Source organism: Phascolarctos cinereus, unplaced genomic scaffold, assembly GCF_003287225.1.
Source record: "Phascolarctos cinereus isolate Bilbo 61053 unplaced genomic scaffold, phaCin_HiC Scaffold_1;HRSCAF=81, whole genome shotgun sequence".
In the NCBI taxonomy this organism is placed as follows: Eukaryota; Metazoa; Chordata; class Mammalia; order Diprotodontia; family Phascolarctidae; genus Phascolarctos; species Phascolarctos cinereus.
The window spans coordinates 93,639,704-93,651,017 of record NW_027555514.1 but is presented as its reverse complement, the minus strand read 5'-3'; the positions used below and the strand labels follow the sequence as shown (position 1 = coordinate 93,651,017).

Below are 11,314 nucleotides of genomic sequence, written 5' to 3'. Positions count from 1 at the left end.
TGTCTGCCAGGCACTAGGGATTCAAAGAAAAGCAAAAACCCAGTCCTTGCCCTCGAGGTGCTCCCAGTCTAACTGACGGAGACAGCACGCAGACACCCCACCGAGGACAGCCTAAATTGGAGATACCCCCACCCCCACGCCCGGCTTTCTGCTGAGCGCAGCCGTACCCGGCGCCCCGCAGGCGCTTAATGAGCGCTGGTTCCGGGCTGGCTCTCCGGCTGCAGTTGAGCCTCCCTTGAGTAGGGCAGGATGGGGCGGGGGGCGGGTTGGCGGAGGAGGGCCCGGGAGGAGCAAACTGGAGGACTCGACTGCTCTTGGACTGGAGTCGGACGGATGCGCGCTGCTGCTTTGCTGCAGCCGGAGGCCCTGCAGGTTCGCACTCGTCGTGTGAGGGAGGGATCGTGGGAACTCGGCTCTTTTTTAGGGGCAGTATCGCAGAGAGGGAACTGAAGCCTTGGTCGGGGAGGGGGGAACGGGGGCGGGGGTGTTTATTTTAGGGGACAGGTCGGACTTAGTCCCCGGGAAGCTACCGCGGTGGGGTGGGGGGGAGGTTGTTGTAACCTCCAACCCGAGGGCTCCAGCGTGGAGGCGGCGTCTGGGGTGTCGCTAGGGCCTGGCCCCGGGCGATGGCGTCCGCGGCGATTGCCCCCTCAGCCGAGTGTGTGATGGGCAAGGCGGGCCGGTCGGCCGGGCCGGGAGGGAGCGCGGAGAGGGCGGGCGGAGGGTGCGCGCGGCGGCGGCGGCGGCGGCAGGAGGAGGAGGGTGGGCGGGACTGGCGGCGGCGGGGGGGGAGGGGGAGGAGAGAGCGGGTGTCTGTCGCACGCAGCTCCAGTCCGGGCGGCCCCAGGGAGTGTGGGACGCGGCCAGACCTTGGCGGGACGGGGACTGGACTGCGTTAGAGACCCTGCGGGCCAGGTGGCGACGCCGGCAGAGCCTCCTCGGCCCGGGAGGAAGATGCGGGTAAGTCACGGCCGCTTGGGGGAGGCCGGGGCCGGAGGAGCGGAGCAGGCCCGGGCCGGAGCCGCGGTGTCGCAGTGACGGTGACCGCGACTGAGACGGCGCCTGGCAGGGCCGGGTCGGGCCAGGCGCCGCCAGGGCCCTGGGCCGGCCTTGGGCCCGGCTCTCCGGGCCAGGTGCTGGGGGAGGGGTGTGCGGAAGCGAGAGGTGCCAGCCCGGGCCGGGGGCCTCGTGTAGGTGCGTGTTGCGGGGGGGAAGGGAAGCGGAGGGGGAAAAGGGAAGAAAGGCGGCAGCGGGGTGGGAGTGCAGGTACTTAGTCACCCCGGGCGGCCTCTGCGGCCCAGGCCCGGGTCTTTGCTGCCCTTCTCTAAGCCGCTGCGGCTGCAGCCGCGTTCTTGTCGTGGCCGCCGCCGCTGCCTCCCTAGCCGGACATGCCGTGCGCTCGCTGCCCGGCCTCGGCTCGCCGCCCTTCGGCCTCGGCTCGCCGCAAGGGCAGGGCCGGGCCAGGCGGGGAGCCTAGCGCTTGGCCCCCAGGGGGGTCCCCCTCACTCCCCCCCTTCCCTCCTTCCTGGGACAGCGTTCTCCCCACCCCAGGCTCGCTGCCTCGTCCTTCTCCCCTGAGCTGCCTTAGCGAGTGAGGGTGCGGGGGCGACGACGGCGGCGGCAACGAGGAGGAGGAGGGTGGGCAGGAAGACCGCACTCGCTTTCCGGTTCCTGATCGCGTCGCGTCCCGTCCCGTTCCCGGGTCCTCTTCGCCGCCTGTCCCCGTCGGCCGCCCTTTTCCTTGTCGTGATTCCCCGGAGTTGAGTATTATCCGATAATAACTGTTCCTTTCGGCCGTCATCCCAGTCCCCTCCACCCCTCCCTGGGCAGAGGGAAGAAGGGAACGGCGTGCCCCCTTCCTGCCGGGGACACTGAGGCTGTGGGGTCCCGCTCGAGCTGAGCTAGTCGGCGCCTCCGCCGGACTCTGGGGCCCTGGGACGGGTGACCTGCTCTGGGCGCCTCCGGCCACGCGGAAGGTAGAGAGTGACCCCTCGGGATTCACCGAAGCCGGCGGGGGGGCGGGGGGGGTTGCCCAAGGAGCCTATTGGCATCAGGTGTGGACCTCTAAGCCCTGTTTTCCGCGCCCTTTCTCCAGTGCAAGGCCCTGAGCGACGGTTCCAGAGGGTTAGGAAGACTATGAAAACACTTGTCAGGTTATAGGTATAGGTGTATACATCAACAGGGAATACCCAAAGTTATACTGCGTTTTAAGCTTATTGAAATGCATTATTAAGCTTCTATTTTATACAGGATATTTTAAAGCTGTTTGTTATGTTACTAATATGTTACATTTAACAGAAAGGTTTTCCCAAAAGTATTAGTGCACTTTAAAGCATATTCAGGTACACCATTAAGCTTTCATTTTATATCAGATATTGTTATAGAGTACATATAATGTACAGGGCGTTTCGAAAAGTGCCTAAAACTGCACCAAGACTTTTGTGACATCCTGTATGTAATTTGTAATAGCGTTAGTATAAGTAACATATTAGCATCAAGTTTTATTTTTATAGAGTAAAATATTTTATATAAAGCACAATAACTTATGTTCCTGTGCATGTGTGTTTATGTACAAACGTGTGTATATACATATAGGGGTATACATACATATGTGTGTATATGTTTGAATAAACTTTTGTGCTTTTTTCCCCCTGCTTGTATTACAGTAAATTCTGAAGATGATTCTTAGTTTTGCAACAAGGGGTATAGATAGACCTTTGCAAGTACTCTGTTGCAGGGAGGGAATTTAATGGAATGTTTCATTGCTTTGGAGGTGGTGGAATTAAAATAGTAGTTTTGGTTTGGAGTTGATGCAGTCATACTTTTTTTTTACACTTTAGATTGGAAGCAAAATTTCATTCTTATTTTTATCACAAAAGCTTTGGCTGATTTAGGGAATGTATCGAAGGCCAGAGTATGACATTGATGATTTGCACATTATTGGCATTTGATTAAAAAAAATTTTCATTCATTCATGAATAACGGTGTAACTTCTAAAAACCTCTTGAAATAGATTGCTTGTTGCAGGCAAGAGGACCTTTGAAGATGATATAGAAATAAAGAATTTGAGAGAAATTGCAGTCATCCTCACTTAACTTTCTGAAATGCTACAGGTTTTACATACCTTAAAATTAATGTTCTGAGGCTTACCAACTGCAGCAAACTATACAATTTTGCCCAGAAAACCTCACACTAAAAGTGTTAGATATTTTGATAGAGATTTTTTTCTTCATTCATTCTCTTCAGCCAATGAAATAAAATTTTTTGAAGTCTGGTTTTAAAATTTTTCATTTATTGCATTCATTTTTTTGAGTACAGATTTATTGAATTTAAAACATTCAGAACTCTAAAGGTGCTGGATCTCTTGCTGTAGTTTGAATGTGCCTTTTTTGGTAGTGTTCAATAGAGCTTCTTAAGCTAATGGAATATAATGTTGCTAAGTATAGGAAATTATCTTTAAAAATGTCCAGTAACATTTTCCCAATTGAACATTGTTTTTCAAGATTGGCTTTACTATCTTTAAGATCTATGTGAGCAAGAATTTTCGCTTTATGAATTTTATTTTTTAGAGCCACCTGCTCCTGTTCTTGTTTTGATCTAGTTTTGGAATAGGCCTTAGAGATCTGTTTAATCAATTCTCCCTTCTGCCTCCTCTCCCATTTTACAGATGAGGCAACCAAGGACCAGAGCCATAAACAGAAGCAGCAGCTTTTTTTTCTTCAGTTTTTTTTCACTTTTTCTTTTCAGGCAATTGGGGTTAAGTGACTTGCCCAGGGTCACACAGCTAGTCAGTGTCAAGTGTTTCGTCTGAGGCTGGATTTGAACTCAGGTCTTCCTGACTTCAGGGCCTGTGCTCTATCCACTGCACCACCTAGCTGCTCCTGAAGCAGCTTCTGATCTTATGGAGTTTATAGTCTTATTTTGGGGAGACAAGGAAAACCATATGTACATGTAAAAGTAAATACATAATATCTACCAAGTAGAAAGTAATTTTAGGGGATGCCTAAGGAACTGGGCAGAAATTAGGATAGGCTTCCTGTAGAAAGTAGAAGTACAGCTGAGCCTTAAAGGAAGCTAGGGATTTTGAGGTGATGGTGGAGAAGGGAGAGTATTCTTGGCATGGAGTACACCCTTTCAAAGTCATCTAGACAAGATGCAGTGTTGAGTGGGAAGGGACGTCAAGAAAGCTACTTTGCTACATTAGGGAGTGCAGTCAATAAGGATGGAAAAGTAAACTGGAAGTAGATTGTGAAGGATTTTAATAGGCAGGAAAGAGGAATTTGTATTTTATCCGTGAGACAAGAGAGAGCCAATGGAGATTCTTGAGCAGAGGAATAACATGGTGGGACTTAGAAAATATTATCAGGTTTGGCAAATGGATTAGAGCAGGGGGAGGTTGAATGCAGGGAGATCAATTAGGCTATTTTAACAATAAAAATAAATTGGAGAAAAGCTCTAATTTGAAAAGGTTTTTCATAGTCTATGTTTGTAATATGTAAAAATAATTGCTTGCATTTATATAGTAGCTATACACAGACATACTTCTAGGTGACCTAGGTACATGTAAAAGCTAGCTATAGCAAATTAAATAGCTTATTATATGTATAGCACTCTGCAAATTTTTGGGGTTTTTTTGGTTTTGGCTAGGCAATGGGGTTAAGTGACTTGCCCAGGGTCACACAGCTAGTAAATGTTATGTGTCTGAGGCTGGATTTGAACTCAGATCCTCCTGAATCCAGGGCCGTTGCTCTATCCACTGCGCCACCTACCTGTCCCTGCATTTTGCACATTTTAAAAGCCTTTGTAAGTGTTAGCTGTTGTTATTGGATTTAGTATTGAGTGCTTTCCACAGTGGCATACTAAATGTTTTATCCTTAAATACATTTAAAAATCTTATGAAAGGCAAATTTTGAAAGAAACTTACTCATTAAAATGTGATTGTAAAAGAAGTCATTGTAATGACTTTTTGTAAAAATCTTGTTACTGAAGCAATATAAGAAACATACTCCTTAGAAAACAAGAACAATAAAAGAGGGAAATAAAGAACTACTGTGAATTAAGGCAAAGGGATATAGGCTCATTTGATTACCTGTGGGAGGATTCTTCATGTAGAGACTAGTACATTGTAAGCAGTGAAATAGTTAATAATAATAATAATAGCTAACATTTATAAATGTGATTGACTACCAAAGATGATTATATTAATTCCCCCTCCCTCCATCATCCCTCCCTTTCAGTTAAATGAAGGAAGACATTCAGGCTGAAGTAGAATAGCAATAGATTCTGCATTTCTGGTGGCGTTGTTGGTATTTATGTTATAACTTATGGACTTGGCGGAGTTTTAGTGAGCTAGAAAACGCAGAACGTAGCATCACTAAAGACCTAGGTTTGTATCTTAGCTCTGACATTTTGTGACTTTGGGTCAGTTATTTAACTTCTCTGAGCCTTAGTCACCTAATCTGTAAAATGGGAAAAATAACATGTGATCCCTAAAGTAAGAATCTAAGCCATGATATTAGAGTAAAAATGGGATTTTCCCTCCTCCACTATTACCATGATGAGGTAGTTATTCAACCCATGCAGACCTGATGGAAAAATTTACCTTCCTTCTGGAGTGAGTCAACACCCCCAGACATTTGCGTTTTCTTGTGATTTGGAGTAAAAGCTGTCCTGTAACTAATATGCATTGTTACCTTGAGTGTGTTCTCAGGGCATCTAGGGACACTTTTAAATGATTTATTCACTTATTTTCAATCACTGAGTTCTGTGATTTTTCCCAAATTAAGATTTCAGTGGGGACAGAGTTCTACTTTTATAGAAATTGAACCTGATACGTGAATAACTGTGCCTACCTTGTAGAATCTGTAGCTTACTAAAATGCAAAGCTCAGTTATCCTCTCTAGTACAGATTTTTTCTGAATTCTTCAAATTATTAGTACTCCTGAAATTGCTTTGTACTACATTTGTATACTTACATACATATTGTGATCCCTCAGAATGCAAGGTTCTTGAGCATATTACTTTCCTAAGTACTTTTTTAATTTAAAGTAACCCAGCACTGTGCTTTGCAGAAAATAGGTACTCAGTTGTTGAATGGCATTTTTCTACATTATTAACATTCTCATCTTTTTTCTTTTTCGGTAGGATTCAGATAGGAATGGGCTAGAGGAAAGTCGTTTTTCAGCTATTGTTCCATGTTTAGTGTTCTGTGAACAATTGTGTAAATGTATAAAATGACTGCTTTTTATAATTGAATGAATGGAAACACTTATGAAATATTATGGGTCAAAAAAATCAAGACAGTCTCTACTGTCATAGAACTTATATTCTCTAAATGAGAGAGACAACATGTGAAATAAAACCCATCATATCTAAACTGTGAGTAGTTTGAGCAGCTAGGATAAGTTAATTGAGAGAGTCCAGGGATATAAAATTATTTTCTCTAGACTTATCAAAAGCATCTTCAGTACAACTTCAGTAAAAGGCAGATGATGAGAATGTGGTACATCTGGTTTTGCTTCCCTTTGGCTTTTACTTCCCTAGGTGTCTTGTGAAAGCTTTTCATTCTTTGTGTTTTAGTGATTGTGACTCTTGGGGTTACGGTATCTATCAAAAAACCTTTTTTTAATTATTGAGCCCAGATGCTTATGGGCAGTATTTATTATCAGTAATAATGATTTTGGACGGTATGTATTTTTCATTGGTATGGTGGATTTGAATTCTTGGTGAGAAAATTCCTAGCAGTACAGATAGGTGCTTGACCTGCAGCTTACATAAGTCTTAGGAGAGTTGCCTGGGTTATATATAGAGAAAAAATAGGGTCACCCAGCCATACATGTCACAGGTTGAACTGAAACCTAGGTCTTCTGATACTAAGGTAGCTTTTTATCTACTACAACATTGTTTGTCATCTTGTTTCATTTTTTTACCCCAGGGAACAGGGATAAAACAAGTTGCTATCCTGCTGCTGTTCTTTGATATCTATTGTTCTATAGTCTATTGCACAGGTAGATAAAATTAACTGCATTTTGTAGTTGAATATTGAATAAAAATATTAAGGTATCTTTATCATGTAGGTTCACTGAAAGCATCCTTGGTACAACTTCATTAGTAGATAGAACATTATAGATAGCATGTACCTCATCTTGATCTCTGGTAAGCATTTCAAAATCTCTTCGTACTGTATTTAGTGCTTTCGACAATGACATACTAAATGTTTTATCCTCAAATACATTTAAAAAATCTTATGAAAGGCAGATTTTGAAAGAATCTTACTCATTAAAATATGATTGTAAAAGAAATTGTAAATTGGGTCATTGGAAAAAGTCATTGGAAATTAGGGTTAAAATGTTTTTGTTTGTCTAGGTAATTGTGGCTAACTGTTTGGTCAGGTAATGATAGTTTGCTGTTTAGAGTTTTCCAGGATATTTTGAAGTCTGTATTTATAGTATTTGTCTTCTGTCCATGAAGGATAATGAATTTCTCATGTATGTTTTTTGGCACCAGGTCACGTCTTGGGTGCTAAATTTTTATTGTCTTCAGTGATATGTAACACATTTTCTACTGTTAACTTGCATAATTCAATTCTAATCAGTACAGTAAACACTTACTTAGTCACCTACTAAGGGCTTCTTTATGTATTCCCGAGCTGTGAACACCCATGCCTAGCAGTAGTAACCACTTAATAAATGTTAATTGATTGATTATAATCTAATGGGAGAAGACCATACACAAGAGATTTGGGGGGGGGGTGTCACCTGGTGGGGCTGTCATGAGGAATGGGGGTGGAGTAGTAGGAGACACCAGAATGCCATTATGCCTTTCTGCCTCTATAAAGGAAGACTTTGGGAGAAGTTTACTTTTCCACCCCTCCCTTCAGAGAGGAAAGGAGGCTGAGAGAGGTGATATTTGAGGTTAGCATCCTGATGATGAAGAATTGATAAGTTTATCCTGAAAGGGGCATCTTGTTCTGTGGTGTTGATAGCAGGTAGAACTACAAATGCAAATCTGCATTAATCCATAAGTTTGGGCTCCTTAAAGATGACCCTTCTATAATTTCTGGTGATAGTGACCTGGACCTGAGTTGCCATTGTAAAGCCCCCAGTTTCCACGGTTAAATCCTTATGACTCAGCCATTTGTTCTATAATTCTTTGCCAACATATTTTTGGTTGAGTTAATGTAGATGTCATCCATGGAGGCACTTTTGATTCCATTCTTGCATTTTAGCTGTTTCATAGATTCCATCCTGATTGAAAACCGCTTCTGGCTGCATTCATCAAATCTAGTAGTGTATGCTTATCAATCATCGTTGACTGTTGATGTCTGTTCCAAAAGTATTTCTGGGTTTGTTTTTTTGGTTGGTTTTTATTTGCTTTGGTTTTTGACCTGTTATCAGATACTTTAACAATGCCTATGAATCTTCTCCCTCATTTTTGGTGTGGAAGTCTTTAGAGTTATGTTAGGGTGATGGCCCCCATGTTTCATAATTTTTTTCATAAGATACTTTCTAAAAATGGACAGTAAGACTGGTATTGCATCACCTTTAATTTCTTAGTGCTAGTCTGTGTCAGAATGTGTTTAGAGAATTCTCATCTTGAAGGATCTGCTGGAAGAGAAAAGGCATTTTTAAGTATCACCATCCATTGGCTCTAATTTCAAGCTTAAAGTCTGTAGCCTCTATTTTTCCTTAGTATATGTTGAGAATCTCACGCTTACTGCATCCACATGACCTTTTTCTGCCATTGGAGAAGATTCCATGAGATGAAGGAGCTACTTAATGTGCTTTTTGATCTATAACTTGATGCCTTCCAATAATTAGTGAGATGTTTTCATTCACCTCCTATAATTAGGGAGCCATATTTAGTTGCTCAAGAGAGATGATAATGGATCTAGGCAAAACCATAATTGATTATCATGTCAATTGATTTTTGACCCTCTTACATTGGCTGCATGTTTTAAATAAAGAACGTTTTATCTATGAGGGCAGCAAACCCTCAAGTATTCTTACTATCCTTGAGTCTGTTTTGTATATTTGCTGGACAGAAGGAAGCCATGAGTTCAGAATTGAACGAAAGGTTTGTAATAATCAACAATAGCAGTATAGATGTTAGAGTACTTTTTGGCAGCTTGTGTGATAATTACCAAATTGATAATAAGTTGCTTTTTATACTCCTGGGACTTTTTTGTTCTTCGGCCAATATATTATTTAAGATACCTATGTATTGTTGTTAATGTAAAATCTGAGTGTGTTGTATAAGGTACAGAACATATAATTGGAAGGTTTGCTAGTATTTTCAATTTTTTGGAGTAGATCTATGATGCTTTATGTCCAGAAAGGGTGTAGTCAGACTTGTCTGAGAGGAAGGTCATAAAGTAGTTTGCTGGTGCCGTGCCAAGTGTTTGATCCAATAATTATATGTTTTATCTATCACACTGCTTTCCAGTTTCGCAGAAAAGTTAGTTTGCCACTTCCTTGACATTAGTTCAGTTTTTCATTATATTAACACTATACAAACTTTTCACTTTGATTCTGATTCTGTTTTCATTGTATTGGACTTCTTTTAACTACATAGAGCATACATTTTCCACATTCGTCTCCTTTGGAGATTTTTTTTGTCTCATTTCTTTACTTCTCAAGTCCTTGTGTGAAAAATATTCATGGGTATTGATTTTTTTTTCCCTGCCTCTTTGACTCCTTGTATTGTCTAAACCTTTTTTTTTTGAACTTTTGCTTTCAATTGCAGATTAAGGAAATCCAGAATTTCTGACATGCTTTTATTTTCCAGATTTCTTTCCATTTACTTCCTTTTTGTTGTTGTTGTCTTTGATTGGGCAATTAGTTTTTTCTGCATCTGTCAGCTAGATATTGATGTAATCTTCCAATATCTTTCTGCAGATTTTAAGTGGTTTTCTCAAGTTACTTCTGATGTGGTCAGTCAATAAGCATTTGTTAAGTACCCTGATGTGTGCTAAGTAAGCGCTGGGGATGCAAAGAAAGGCAAAGGAGTCCCTATTCTGGAAGAGCTCATAATCTGATTGGGGAGACAATGAACAAAGAACCACGTACAAATATGCTATGAACAGAAGGTAATCAGTGGAGGGGAAAAATCAAGAGGAATGGCTAAGGCTTCCTGTAGAAGATGTGGTTTAGGTTGGAATTTGAAGCCAGGAGGTGGAGGTGAGGAAAGAGCTGATTCCGTACATGGAGACAGCCAGTGTAAATGTTCAGAGCAGAGAGATTGGGTGTTCAGGAATAGTAAGGAGATACTGTCTTGGAACTGAAGAATATGGGGAGGGATGTAAGGTGTAAGAAGATAGGAAAGGTAAGGGTGAGAAGAGGAAGGGGGTGTAGGTTGGGGTGGGGAACCTGGGGCCTCGTGGCCTTCTAGATCCTTGGGTGCAGCCTTTTAACTGAGTCCAAGTTGTACAGAACAAATCCTTTTAAGAGAATTTGTTCTGTGAAGTTCGGATTCAGTCAAAGAGCCACACTTGGATCTGGAGGACCATATGTGGCCTCAAGGCCACAGGTTTCCCACCCCTGGCCTAGGTTATGAAGGCTTTAAACAGAGAAGATTTTGTATTTGACCCTGGAGCTGGATCCATTGGAGTTTAATGAGTAAGGAAGTGACATGGTTGGACCTGCGATTTAGGAAAATTATTTTGTAGACTAAATCCAGGGTGGACTGGCATGAGGAGAAACATGTGGCAGGCAGACTGTAAATATCCAGGTATGAGAAGATGGGGGCCTGCAGGAGAGTAGTGGCAGTGTCAGAGGGGAGAAGTTAGTATATTTGAGAGATTTTGTGAAGATGAAATCAACAGGCCTTGGCAGCAAATAGGTGGGAGGTGACAGAGAGGAGTCTGGGGAATTTATATATTAGACACCAAACCCTCATATGAGAAATTTGATATGAAATTTTTTCCCCCCATTCAACCACTTTCTTAGCTTTAGGTGCATTAATGTTTCTCTGCAGAAATAAACTTTGCAGTTTCATGTAATTAAAGTTACAGATTTTATTCTCTGTAACTGCCTTTATCTCTTGTTTGGTTAAGAATACATCTCTCGCCCATAGCTCTGAGAGGTGATCTGCTTCTCTTCTAATTTTTTTGTGGTATTAATATTCATATCAGATATACATTTATAACATACTGTGAAATATAGCATAAATTGGGAAATATTTAACAAAATAAATAAAAATACAGTAAAATATAGAAAATGTTAATATGTGGTTGTCTAAGTCAATTTGTGGTTTGCAAAGTTCTTATGTAGAGCTTAGTGACCTCACTTTCTTTTTGAGTTTGACACTTGGCATG

At 42.4% G+C, this 11,314-nt stretch overlaps 1 protein-coding gene across 2 annotated transcripts in view; it reads left to right on the top strand.

The window, feature by feature from the left end:
- The first annotated feature begins 284 nt into the window (after positions 1 to 284).
- The window catches only part of CUL1 (cullin 1), a 117,900-nt gene continuing 106,870 nt past the window's right edge, over positions 285 to 11,314 (top strand). The window contains exon 1 of one of the 2 annotated variants that reach the window (XM_020977503.2): positions 285 to 372. The gene's annotated coding sequence lies outside the window, so the exon portion shown is untranslated. Of the gene's footprint in view, positions 373 to 869; positions 961 to 11,314 lie in introns of those variants that run through there. The other variant, XM_020977502.2, reaches the window with a different exon arrangement.